This window comes from Ctenopharyngodon idella, chromosome 13 (genome assembly GCF_019924925.1).
Source record: "Ctenopharyngodon idella isolate HZGC_01 chromosome 13, HZGC01, whole genome shotgun sequence".
Taxonomy (NCBI): Eukaryota; Metazoa; Chordata; class Actinopteri; order Cypriniformes; family Xenocyprididae; genus Ctenopharyngodon; species Ctenopharyngodon idella.
In genome coordinates this window covers 12,121,334-12,135,000 of record NC_067232.1, presented here as the reverse complement: position 1 = coordinate 12,135,000, position 13,667 = coordinate 12,121,334, and the positions used below count along the sequence as shown (strand labels likewise).

Below are 13,667 nucleotides of genomic sequence, written 5' to 3'. Positions count from 1 at the left end.
ACACTACACACTGTTTCTCAAAGCAGAGGCTGTGGTGGATTAATGGGGCAGCACTTCTGTTCTCTCCAGCCCCCTCGGACATACGCACCTTTCCTTCCCTTCAGCAAGGCTTTTTGAATATGTCCCAGTTCTTGCCACATTTAGCTTTAAATAAGTTTCACCCTCCCTTCTTCTTCTTGGAAAAAGGGCGCAGTGGGTTCATGCACCCTGTGAGTTCAGCACTCATCATTTATCATCCCTCTTTTTTTGGAAACGATGAACAATATTATGTCATAGACTCCTCTTGTGATGGAAACTATATCTTAAACTATGTGAGAAATTAACGTGTTGTTTTTATAAAGGCTGTATAACATTTGATAAAGGGATAGTTCAGCCATAATTCAAATTGTCATCATTTACTCACCCCATGCCATTCCAAACCATGTATTTTTTTTGTTTTTTTGTTTGTCAATACAGTGTAAATCAATTTCATCCAGTGTTTGATTGGACCTCATTTACTTGCAATGTATGTACAAAAACATTTGAAACATTCTTCAAAATATCTTGTGATTCCATCTCTCGCTCTCTCTGTAAACTGCACTGTACAAACAAAGGCAAAAATAAATATATATAAAAATGAATATAATCATTTATTTAAATGAATATAATCAATTATTTATCTTTTGTATTCCACAGAAGAAAGTCAAATGGGTTTGGAACAACATGAGGGTGAGTCTATGATGACAGAATTTTCATTTTTGGGTGAACTAACAAACTAACTTCTAAAGAAGTAGTTAGTTTGAACAAAATGTGTTAATATGAACATTTTGCTTTATGGGCAAATTAAATATCTCAAAATCAGAGTCAGAAAAATGTAACCTGGCATCCTAGTGAAGGGCACCAAAAACAGTATAAGAGACAATAAATAATGCAGGAAAAAGTAAAAGATTCTCCCTGTGGAAATCTGGATGCTTTTGTGAAATCTGGTCCCCACAACAGCGAGCCCCATCAACTCATCTCCCCTTGCCAGCTTTTCATATTTAAAGCCAGTACGGGTTTAATTACCAAATGATGACAGTGTCATATGGTGCCATGATGGCACAGGATATGTGCGAGACACTGACTGACAGTGGGAAGCTGGAAAGCAAAACGGGGGAGAAAAAAAAAATAGCTGAGACAGTAAAACATCTGTAATTTGCAATTCACTGGTGTTCAGTGGTTGCTCATGGATTAAAGATTAAAAACTATTGTCTAGCAGATGGAAGAGAGAGAGGGAGAAAGAGAGAGAAACATGGAGGGAGGGGGAGCTTCTAAGCAGCCCATTTACATTTGTATATAAGCAGCACTGTTAGGATAATCACATGGAAAAAATAAGCTGTCTCCATCACACACCCAAGGCAATGCCTCCATTAGCCCCATCTCCAGATGCAGATGCTTCTGTTTTCAGATCGATTTGTGGTGACAGCATGCTGCCCTCTGTAACAGCTTGGCATATAGTTTGGTACAAGTGCAGAGAGAATCTTTTAGTTGTTGTCTTTGCGATGCCACGGTGCTAAATGCAGCCATCTACAGTATAAAACTTCCTCAAATATGCAATACACTGTGTTTGGTTGACCAGTGTCAGAATAAAAAGTGAGCTAATTTTTCTCTGTTGGTGATTGAAGAGACCAGCTACACCTGATCTTTTTGTAATTGTAATTAATTGGTGTTTTGTTAGTCTTGCTGTGCCTTAATTAGTTAGCACTGCCCAGTAGAGAGAATGAGAAACAGTACCCGGTACACAGCAAATAATTATTAGAAATGGCTATAAGCTAATGCTTTCACTGTGAAGTTGACCCTACTTTGATATGCTCATAGGTTCCTTTGATGCATTCGGGTGTACGGGGGTAACGGGCCGCCTATTGGAGCATGGCAGACCACCTGAGAGTTGTTTTCTGGACTCTGAGAGGTCACCTGACACCAGTGCTCCGGAGAAGGTGCACAGCACTGGATTTCACGTGAGTTAAAGGACCTCTTCAATAAAACATCACCAGCTTTCAATGGTGCACGCTTGAGCTGCTTGTGTAATTGACTTTTTGACTTTTTTCGGATTTGCATGGACTCTTCAAAAGTAGCTCACCTGGCAAGTATCGCTCTGCTCCAAAATTACAGTAGCGCTGTGTTATATTACAAATAATAATAAACTCTCCACTGGCCACAGCTACTCATTCAGTCTTAATTCAGACTCACCTCTTAAAGCTCATTCACAACAAGAACGATAACCATAATGATAACGATATTAGCATCCTCACTATCGCCAATAAAGTTCTGTGTATTATAAGTATGTGCTGCAGTTTTGTTGTTTTGTTTTAAACGCTCACCCTCTTTAAAGGTTTAGTTCACCCAAAAATGAAATTTCTGTCATTAATTACTCATGTCGTTCCAAACCTGCAAGACCTTTGTTCATCTTTGGAACACAAATTAAGATATTTTTGATGAAGTCCAAATGGTTTTTTATCTCTAATAGAAAGCAACGAAATTACCACATTCAAGGTCCAGAGAAGTAGTAAAGACATTGTTAAAGTAGTCAACGTGTCGACAGTGGTTCAATCTTAATGTTACGAAGCGACGAGAATACTTTTTGTATGCAAAAACAAAACAAAAATAATGACTTTATTCAACAGTTTTTCCTCTTCCCTGTCAGTCTTCTACGCAGTTGACGCAGTGCAGAGCTTCCATGTTTACGTCCGAACACCGTCTCAGTATTGGCTGAATCTGTTCACGTGAGCAGCACAACGCATGCATGTGATGCTGATGCAGGAGCCGGCCAATAATGAGTCGCTGTTCGGATGTAAACATGGAAGCCTGCACTGCGTTCACTGCGTCAACTGCATAGAAGTCTGACAGGGAAGAGGAAAAATTGTTGAATAAAGTCATTGTTTTTGTTTTGTTTTTACACATAAAAAGTTTTCTCGTCGCTTCTTAACATTAAGGTTGAACCACTGTAGTCACATTGACTATTTTAACAATGTTTTTACTACTTTTCTGGACCTTGAATGTGGTAATTTCGTTGCTTTCTTTTAGAGAGAAAAAACCATTTGGATTTCATCAAAAATATCTTAATTTGTGTTTCAAAGATGAACAAAGGTCTTTCGGGTTTGAAATGACATGAGGGTGAGTAATTAATGGCAGAAATTTCATTTTTGGGTGAACTAACCCTTTATAGTTGGGTCGATTGATTGGCCGTCAATGTTTTTATTGTTCATCAGCTGGAAAAAATCATAATGAAAGTGATTCCGACGATATCGCTCCCTGTGCCTTATCGTTAGAACAATTTTTAAATATATATCATTATTCTTGTTATTATAGTTATCCTTAGTGTGACTGGCCTTTGAACCACCTGTAGAAGATGTATGTTTGGGGTAAATGAGAGCCTACCATGCAGTTCAAATAGTGTAAATTAAAGGCATTGTTCACCCTAAAATGAAAATTCTGTCCTTATTTACTCATATAATTTTATATACAAACAATATTGGACCCCATGAAGAAAAAAAAAACAGGCATTTTTTTATAGAAATATCTTCTTTTATGTTCCACAGATGAACGAAAGGATTGGAATGACATGAGGGTGAGTAAATGATGGGAGAATTTCCATCTCTTTAATATATTTTAATAGCTGTTAAGGCCTCTCAAATGAAATATGAGATTGGAGAATACTATAATTGCCTCCTCTCTGAAATAAAGGAAGTCTCAAGCAGGATGTTCTGTAGGTGAAATTCAATATGGGCAAACCATTTTAGCCATCTTATGAGTGAGGTGACGAATCATTTCTGTTCTGAATGGATGATTCGGAGCCAGAGGTGAATCATACAGGGGTTTGTTTGTATCTGTGCCTTTGATCCCCCTCTGATAGTCTCTACACCGCACAACATCTGTCACGCCGCATGCCACATTCGCTCACATAGAGCTTTAGGTGATGCTGGTGTATGGTTATTCCTGCCACACGGTCCACATGGGCATCCCCAACGCCAGCGCTCATTAGCAGGCAGGTGGCGTTAGAGTTTCGACTGGGGCCGAGACAAGAAATAGAACCTGGCAAACTGGGTTGTACGTCCGCATCGGGTAATCCCCGCCAGATTGCCAGGATATCAGAAGTGACATCACAAAGCCAACAAAAATTAGCATCCCTAATGGTCTGCCAGGCCAAACATTATTCTTCATGATGAGAAGCAGTCATGCCTGCCCAGGGCTCCTGATGATTTGGCCAAAAGCAGTGGAGGCCCCTAAGTTCTCAGCTCCAGCCAAAACCAACAGGCTCTATTCTCCAACCCATGAAGACTGGTTGTACACTACCCCAAAGGAAGTTCCTGTGAAAAACCATCATACTGCTGATGCCTTCAGATTCCAGAAGATCCTTGGTAATATCCTTGAAGACTATATATTCAAATGAGACTCTCACCTGGCACTTGACTACCAGTGAAAAACACCTTGAATAGATTTAGAAGCTAAAACCAAGAAAGATCAATGAGAGGAGAGGGGGAGAGTGGCAGATTTAATTAATTACTGCACATTAGAATGTTTGTTTACAAAAGTGAACAGTTACAAGGGGCCTGATGGTAATTAATTTAAAACGTACTTCCCCCTGTCCCTGCCTCGCGTCTGCAGTAGACGTGGTTGTTTCATGGCAGGTAAGCCTACGTCTCATTGGATTTCCATCAATTGCTCAAAGGTGTGTTTGAAAACAAAGATGCATGGTACACAAATTAGCCTGAATGTTAACATGATTGCATATTAAGAAATCTAATTAGCATTCCAGGGAATTAAAAGGGAAGAGCTGCATGATGTTGTGATAATGCATATCTAAGAGGAAAGTTTCACCATTTTCTTTTTCATTCTCTATGGTATTTAAATGTAACGTAACATTTTGAATAGATCTGTGAATTCTCTTTGTGACGATGACTTTATTTCACCAACAATGTCACTGTGGTTGCATGTGTGTGTGTTTTCATCTGTGGTCAGGAGGTCTCTCGAGGTCCCCCTCCAGGACAATGATGTATTTAAGTCCCCTAAGAGGTCAGATGGACTCTGTCCAGAACATCACCTGCAATCAATAGTGTTGGTAAACCAGGCTCAACTGAGTGGCCATGAAGACTCCCCTTATAAACAAGCTCACAGAGAGGCCGGCATGGCCCATTGCTTTGCTAAAACCGCAACCAGCATCCTGACACACACACACACAACACATGCCACCACTCTGAAAACAAGTGTTGATGACAAAGAGAAGAAAAATAACAGCACCTCAGCGGTAAGTGGAGAGCCTCCAGGTGATGAAATCCTCTCTAAAGTGACACAAAATTTAAGCAAATTGACAGCCATGTGAATGTGTTTATAAATGCTAGTGGGTGGTACTGCTGTGAAACAGTGAGCACATTGGAGTAAGGGTTGGGATTTTATTTTATTTTATTTTATTTTATTTTATTTTATTTCGTTTTGTTTTGTTTATTTTGTTTTATTTAATTTTATTTTGTTTAAAAAAACATATACTCTTCATAATGGCATTTAGCTTCATTATTCTTGCTATTTTGATAGCTAAAATGTGCATAAATGTTATTACATTATATTGTTATATTTCTGTCAGTCTAATAAATAAGGAAACTCAACAAACAATTAGTTGCATACACTCTAAAAAAAATGTTGGGTTAAAAACATCCCAAGTTGGGTTGAAAATGGACAAACCCAGTAATTGGGTTGGGTTGTTTAACCCAGTGAATGGGTTGTTTTAACCCAGCGGTTGGGTTAAATGTTTGCCCAACCTGCTGGGTAGTTTTATTCAACTTAACTATTGTTTAAAAAACTGTATTGCTTGCTTAAAATGAACCCAAAGTATATTGGAAATTGAAATTTATTAATATTTATTAAAAAGCTTAATGAATAATAATAAAACAATAAACATTTATTAAATTCCTTATTAATAAATGTTCACCTTTTGATTATTATTGTTGCCTCTGGTAATTATGTGTCTGATTTTTAATTTCCAACCTATTTTGTGTTCATTTTAAGCCAGCCATATAGTAATTTTTAAACAGTAGTTGGGTTAAATAAAACTGCCCAGCAGGTTGGTCAAACATTTAACCCAACTGCTGGGTTTGTTCATTTTCGACCCAACTTGGGTTGTTTTTAACTCAACAATTTTTAGAATGTACTTAAAAACATTATTTTGGTGGACAGTTTTACATTTTTACATGTCTATTTATTTATAGTATATCTACTTTGCCTGATTATAATAATTTCTGCTTTTTGTATTTTTATTTACCAGCAATACCCTTTGCATTCAGCTTCACTCTGTCATAGCAAAGGTTGCGCATTCTCCTTAACGCACAGGTGAATTGGGTGCACTGCTTCAATCAAGGCTTCACTATTGGGTTTGAGAGTCATCTGAGCCCAGACAACAAAAGCAAACGCTACAGTGAGTGTCTCTACTGTAAGTGGCTTTTGAAGAATTGGCACAGTCATCTGGCGAACACCTCACATCTCTCACAAACAAATGAAGGCCTGGCGCTTCAAAGTGAGATTGATATCTCTCTCTGAACTTCAACCAGAATATTCTGAATATTGAGAGAGGTGCACTCCTCCCACGGGACCACCGAGGCGCTTCTCTCCTCCCTCATTCCACCGAAGAGGGGAAAAAAGATTGCCCCTGTAGATCTTCCATGTTCATCAATATTCACTCATTCATCGTGAGCCATGGCAGGTGAAATTTGGCCTAGTATTGCTGAATGGATGACCCAGGGATCCACTTTACTGCTATGAGGTTGTCTGCAATTGAGTTTTAGGATTAAAACAGAACAATACACAATTTTTATGAACTTCAGACTCGTCTATATATTTTACGTTGTGACAGAAAACTTTTCAATTTGCTCTGCAAGTTCTTAAGAGTACCCAGCCATTTAATAAGACTAGAAGAGATATATCTACTTTGTTCTGCTTTCTGACTGTTTGCCAAATATACATTAATTTTTTCTTTTCTTTTTTTACTTGGAAATATTTTTCTAATAAAATGGAAACTACTGCTATAAAAGACTGTAAATCATTATTTACACCATATTTAAGCTGTATAGTATATAAAACTGTATAGTATAGTATTGAATTATTGTTATTAAAGGGGATTTTTAGGATTTCACTTTTTTTTAGCTTTAGTTAATGTGTAATGTTGCTTTTTGAGTATAAACAACATCTGCAAAGTTACGATGCTCAAAGTTCAATGCAAAGGGAGACATTTTCTTTTACAGAAATCGCTTTTTAAGGACTACAACAAATGGCTGGTAGGGACTACAACAAGCTTTTTCCCGGGTTGGTGACATCCCAAACCCCAAAATTTACATAAACCCTGCCCCCAGGAACACACAACAAAGGGGGTGAGGCCACGTTGGGCTGCTTTAGAGAAGAGGAAGAGTTGTTGTAGTAGAGTGTTGTTGAAATGCCGTCATTTTACGCTGGACTGCTTCACAAACGAGGGTCAATTCAACATTGGATTTGCACAAAAGATTAACATGATGGCACATGTTAGTCGATGAGTTGAATCAACTCCACAGCAACTACATCAATTTATCCACTAACCATTCAGAAACGTCCAGATGCATTCTAAAAGTTATAACTTCTTCCTGAGTCTCTCCGTCAGTGTCTGACTCTGGTTTGAACGATGTAAGGCTGAACACCATTACTGACGATTGTCATTTTGGCTGCATGAGATTCTCCAGCTTTGTTGTTGTTGAGCAACCGTGAAGTGTGAGCTGTTAAAGCTCCACCCTCTTCTGGAAAGGGGAGAGCAGCAGCTCATTTGCATTTAAAGGGACACACAAAAACGGTGTGTTTTTGCTCACACCCAAATAGGGGCAGATTTGACAAGACATAATAAATGATCTGTGGGGTATTTTGAGCTGAAACTTCACAGACACATTCTGGGGACAATAGAGACTTTATATATTACAGCTATTGATTACATACATTATACAGCTATAATGTTACATCTTGTGAAAAGGGGCATAATAGGTCCCCTTTAAACTAAACCTTGCAAAAAGTACACATTTCTTTGCACTTGCAATGTGCATGTAGAGAATGTAACGTACTATGTAATATTTTATATGACAACACAAATGATCGAACTACATTTTTTAGTATATAAAACATCCACCAAAAAAATTATTCTTAATACAAGCAAAATGCATTGGCACACATTCAGGTTTGCTTCTATGTTAGTATCTCCACAGCTGTATGTCTCTATCAGTGCATTTTTCAGAGAACTCCTTAGTAGCCAAATGAAGAGGCAAACACAGATGATGATGATGGTCATGACATACATTGTTGAACCACTTCAAGAGGAATACCAGCTTAAGGTGAGAATATCTTAGGATCCTGTAAAAACAATCTTTTGTGAACTACATACAGGATTACTGTAATATAAGAGTTTACTGCAGAAGACCTACTAGGCAAGGAGTGACTTAATATTGTCTTGATTGTGGTAAATATTTTGCTACGAAGCACTGAAGTGAAGTTGTGTGATTTTGTTATAAACCAACAATATTTATTGTTTCAGACTGAATCCTGCGAATCCATACTCCAGGTAAAACACCACATTTTAAATTCCAGGTAAATTTCCATGTGAAAATTGCTATGCAGACACTAGTACTAAATGTATTATTAAATCACCACAGTTGCATATATTTTCTATGGTGGAAATTTTCCAGAATGCAATGTCTACACGCGTGTATGTTATAATCTTGGTAACGGACAACAAAAACTACTCTATAATGATCTCCCCTCAGAGGTAAATCAATAATTGCAGAGCTACAAAAGAGTGTTTTGTCCTAAAATGGTAATTAGCATGGGTCTTGACCTCCCTCATGGCATCTCTCAGTCGCCCATCTGAGAGCCAGGGCATGTCCAGAGCTGACACTTAATGACGCTAACATTACACACTCGCTGAACATTGTCGGGCTTTTGTCTTCATTCACATCGAAATGAAGTTCTTGGGGCCCACGTTTATCAATCATGGTGGGGCTCCAGCTGTTCGCCAGTCTTTGGCCCGACTTCAACAGCCGCGCTTACAAATTGTCTCTGAATAGTGTGGAGCTCTGCCTCCCCACCCTTCCACCCCCTTTTTGTCACTGTCTCCTGACAAATGTTCCACTGCAGCATTTCCCAGACATGGCCGACCCTACCTTCTGCTCCTCGCCATTCAGAGGGGGGTTCTGGCCTCATGTTCCTCTCACAAGATGAGCATGGTAATCTGCAATGGTAGTCATTCAGACTGTTACTTAAATGCGTAGTGTTGTGATGTCGTGGCATGATTTTTGTCTTGGGTATCAAGAATGACATCTTAAGAGAACATAAGTCACCTTTATTAATATAGCACTTTATACAATACAGATTTCAGTTTCAAAGCAGCTTCACACACTGGAAAAAATAATTGTTGGTTTAACTTAAAGGGTTAGTTCACCCAAAAATGAAAATTTTGTCATTAATTACTCACCCTCATGTTGCTCCACACCCGTAAGACCTTCGTTCATCTTCGGAACACAAATTAAGATATTTTTGATATTTTTAAATCCGCAGGCCTCAGTGAGGCCTGCATTGCCAGCAAGACAATTAACACTTTCAATGCCCAGAAAGCTACTAAAGATGTATTTAAAACAGTTCATGTGACTACAGTGGTTCAACCTTAATGTTATGAAGCGACGAGAATACTTTTTGTGCACCAAAAAAACAGTTTCGAAGCTTTACAAATCTTTTGTTTCAAATCAGTGGTTCAGAGCGTGTATCAAACTGCCAAAGTCACGCCCCTCCAGTGGTGAACTAAAATTTCGAGACACTTATGATGTAACGAAGCCTCGTTTACTGAAATCACGTGACTTTGGTGCTCCGAACCACTGATTCGAAACAAAAGATTCGTAAAGCTTCGAAGCTTCATGAAGCAGTGTTTTGAAATCGCCCATCACTAGATATTGTTGAATAAAGTTGTTATTTTGTTGTTTTGATGCACAAAAAGTATTCTCGTCGCTTAATAACATTAAGGTTGAACCACTGTAGTCACATGAACTGTTTTAAACATGTCTTTAGTATCTTTCTGGACATTGAAAGTGTTAATTGTCTTGCTGGCAATGCAGGCCTCACTGAGCCATCGGATTTTATGAAAGATATCTTAATTTGTGTTCCGAAGATGAATGAAGGTCTTACGGGTGAGTAATTAATGACAGGATTTTCATTTTTGGGTGAACTAATCCTTTAAAAAAGTAAGTTACCTGGTTGCCTTAATTTTAAGTTCATTGAAATTTAAAATTTGAGTTAATACAATGAAGACGATTGGTTTAATCAACAGAAACTCAAAATATTATGTTATCTGAACCACATTAATTATTGAAGTTGATTTGACAAAAGAAAAAATGTTGTAAAAAATTATTTTTACAGTAATAAACAAAAATAATGATCGATGGTGCAAACTTCGTCAAATATGAGACAAATTCAAATTCTGCTGTAAAGCAGCTCTACAGAAGAGTGTCATTATTCAGTTCAAGTCAGTTCATGTTGATTCAGTCAGTTCAATAATTGTGTAAAGTTCATCAATTATGAAATGTGTTCAACTCAGCTATAAGCAGAAGACAATAGTGTCGTTATTCAGTTTGAGTCAGTTCAATGTTGATTCAATTCAGATCAATAACTGTGTCGATGTTGCAAAATTTGACAATTATGAAACAAAGTCAGATATATAAGATCTTATGAAATGGTCAAAAAAGCGACAGATCTGATGGAGATACTCAAAATGAAGTATTCATAATGGTTGATGCATTAATTATGAATTGCTTGACGAGATGTGTTTATCTCTATTTACTACTCTCTAGATCTCCTGCTACCTGACATCCTTCTCTCAAGTTAGGCGGGCAAAGCACAAAACAAAAGAAAACAAAAATCAACATGGGTGAAGAGATGCGGCTGCCTCAGAGGGCTGAATGACTGATACAGTTTCTCTTTCACTGTGCTTTGAAAAGTGAAATAATTAAGATAGATGGGCAGATGAATTAGTTGTCTTCCAAGGTCAAACGCTGATTGCCTTATTACTCTATTACTCCACTGTTGTGAAACTGTTACCGCTGACACTTTTTCATGATATTCTTTACATCCACAAAAGAGAAGGAATGAGTGAAAGAGTGAGAGAGATACAAATTGATTGTTTGGCGGCCAAATCAGTCATAGTCATCTTGGGTGGAAGGATTAATGGGTCTGATGGCTGTTGCAGGTTCAGGCAGGGAGACGGGCAGAAAACAAGAGAAATTGGTTTGGGCCCCCGGGAGCTGAATCGATGTGAGTAGCATGTAAGCAGTGCACTGTTGTTTTGTGTGTGTGGAATGAGAGAGAGATATAAGGCTGTGACACATTAGTTTTTTTTTTTTTTTTTTTTTTTTTTAATAAAACGTATTATAAAACAATTGTTCTAGAATAACAGTAAATTAAGGCAATATTTTGGGTTCAGTAGTCAGTCAACAGAATTTGTGACATAATTTTGATTACTGTACCTTGAAATTTAATTTCCACTTTCCCCTCTCTTTCCTAAAAACAAACAAACAAAACAGGTTTATGTTGAAAGCACATACAGTGAAAGTAAAGGGGGACTATTTTTTTGGAGGATTTATAAGTAGAAATGTGAAGCTTATCATTTTTATAAAAACATTTACATAAATTCCTCTGTTAAAATGTGTTTATTATTTGAAATAGTTTTTGTCGTTATTATGGTCATTTTAGGATTTTAGGCATTACAGCATGACAAACAAATTTGTAAAATTATACAGAAAAGGTTAGTGAACAATTTTTCATGTTAAAATCATGGTAATATGCATATTTATGTTATTTACTAAATATGTAAAAGATGTTATTATGTTTATGGATTGGCCCCATTCAGTTCCATTGTTAGTGTCTCAGTGAACCCAGAATTTTGCTTTTTTTAAGGAAAAGAAGAGACAAATTGAAATTAATTTGTGATAATCTGCATTGTACCACAAATGCTGTCAATGAACTTGGGTATTGAACCCGCAATATTCATTTAAAGTGAGTGTGATTGAATAATAAATGACCACCCTCCCCCCCAATCCCTAATTTTTGTGCAATAAAATCTTCTTTAGATGACATCAATGATTCTGATGTGTTTTTCTCAGCTCCCGGTTTCCTCAAGTCTTCCTGAAATGGGCCCAAGGAGGTTAGCAGCTGTGACAAAAATCAAAATCCATTTTCTGTGGCCAAATGTAATGAGGACCAAATGGTGGATGTTCCATTCATCTCTCCGGCCTGTCTGAGCACTCTTAGGCCACAGGCAGCGGGCTTGTGAAGGCAGGTGTGAAAGCTGCGGGGAGTCTTATGAGCAACCCCATGATGCTCTATGTACAGGCATGGCATTTTTGCTAGTGTTTTTGTTGGATATATAGTTATTTTATATATCTATTTTTATTAAATCACCACATCAATCCATGTGTGTGCAAGATAAATCGTTCTGGTTAGAGGTCCATCTAATCAGGCATCACAACATAAACTCTATTCTAGCTTCAGGAGTGGGCCGTTGTTTCCTTGAAATTGTTCCTATTTGTGGACAAAATAGGGTTTGCTTCGCATACTGAAAAACAGCAGATGAAAATTGCTCCAGGATTATGACTGAGAGCCCCTCTTCAATCTTCAGAAAGCCCACCCACGCAAAATCTGGCTGAGCAATTCACTATGGTGAAGTTAGACCTTTTGTGCAACCAGAATATATTTCTCTCCCTCACAACCGAATTCATGTAAAATTAATCAACTCCCCACTGTAATTCCAAATATTTGCCACATGGAGTGATTGGGGTCAACGGCTCAGTTCGACATCAGGAGAGCGCAAACTCCCCATCATGATTGATTGCCAGCATAGTCACACATATTATTATGAAATGAGTTTCTTAGCTTTGAATCTGTTGGTTATGCACTGCTGTTTAAGGCCTTTTGTGCAATTTTCAGTGAGGCAAGCGTGGATCACGAGAGTCATGAAGGCTTCATGATGTCATTTTGGAACTCTCACCTGGTTAATCTGGAAGAACTCTTGTTACAATGGTGATAAAATAGGCCTGAACTACAGGAGATTTCTGCCTGTGATTTGTATTTAGACTGAACGCTCGGGACTCTCACTGAGCACCAGTCAAGGCTCGTTATTCCCTCGGATAAACAGGCAGGTCAATCATAGACCACCAAGCCAATTCCTAATCCCTCTTTTTTTTTTTTTTTTTTTTTTTTTTTTTTTTTTTTGTGCCATATTTATGTTGTAATCTTCATCACCATGATTTTGCTTGGCAGTCATAAATCATAATTGCAAAGACTATAGAGGCACCAATTTACTTGCGGATAATAAGGTCTTTGTATTTATAGCTACGCTGGCAGTATATTTTATGGTTATGATCATGTGCATTACACCAGTTCATTACAATCAGCATTAGCTTGAGCTTTTTAATAGAATAAGAAGAGTGCCAAATGCCTGTCTATTTTAACCTGCCTTTCTAATAGCCATATGAGTCTGATAACTAAGCAAAGAGCTTGGTGGTAATGAGTCATGTGACACCTCATGGGGTTTTCCATAACTATTTGAGTAAATGTTCGCTCTCCACCAACAATTCCCTTTGATGACCCATTAGATATTATGGGGCAGC

At 37.8% G+C, this 13,667-nt stretch overlaps 1 long non-coding RNA gene across 5 annotated transcripts in view; it reads left to right on the top strand.

Moving 5' to 3' along the window:
- LOC127525108 (uncharacterized) overlaps positions 1–7,231 on the top strand; it is a 21,585-nt gene extending 14,354 nt beyond the window's left edge. For 2 of the 5 annotated variants that reach the window (XR_007933255.1, XR_007933254.1), the window contains exons 2-6: positions 676–708; positions 1,837–1,976; positions 3,558–3,586; positions 4,978–5,263; positions 6,275–7,229. This is a non-coding gene — a long non-coding RNA (uncharacterized LOC127525108). Of the gene's footprint in view, positions 1–456; positions 506–675; positions 709–1,836; positions 1,977–3,557; positions 3,587–4,977; positions 5,264–6,274 lie in introns of all 5 variants that reach the window. The other 3 variants (XR_007933256.1, XR_007933257.1, XR_007933253.1) reach the window with 3 other exon arrangements.
- The last annotated feature ends 6,436 nt before the right edge of the window (positions 7,232–13,667 follow it).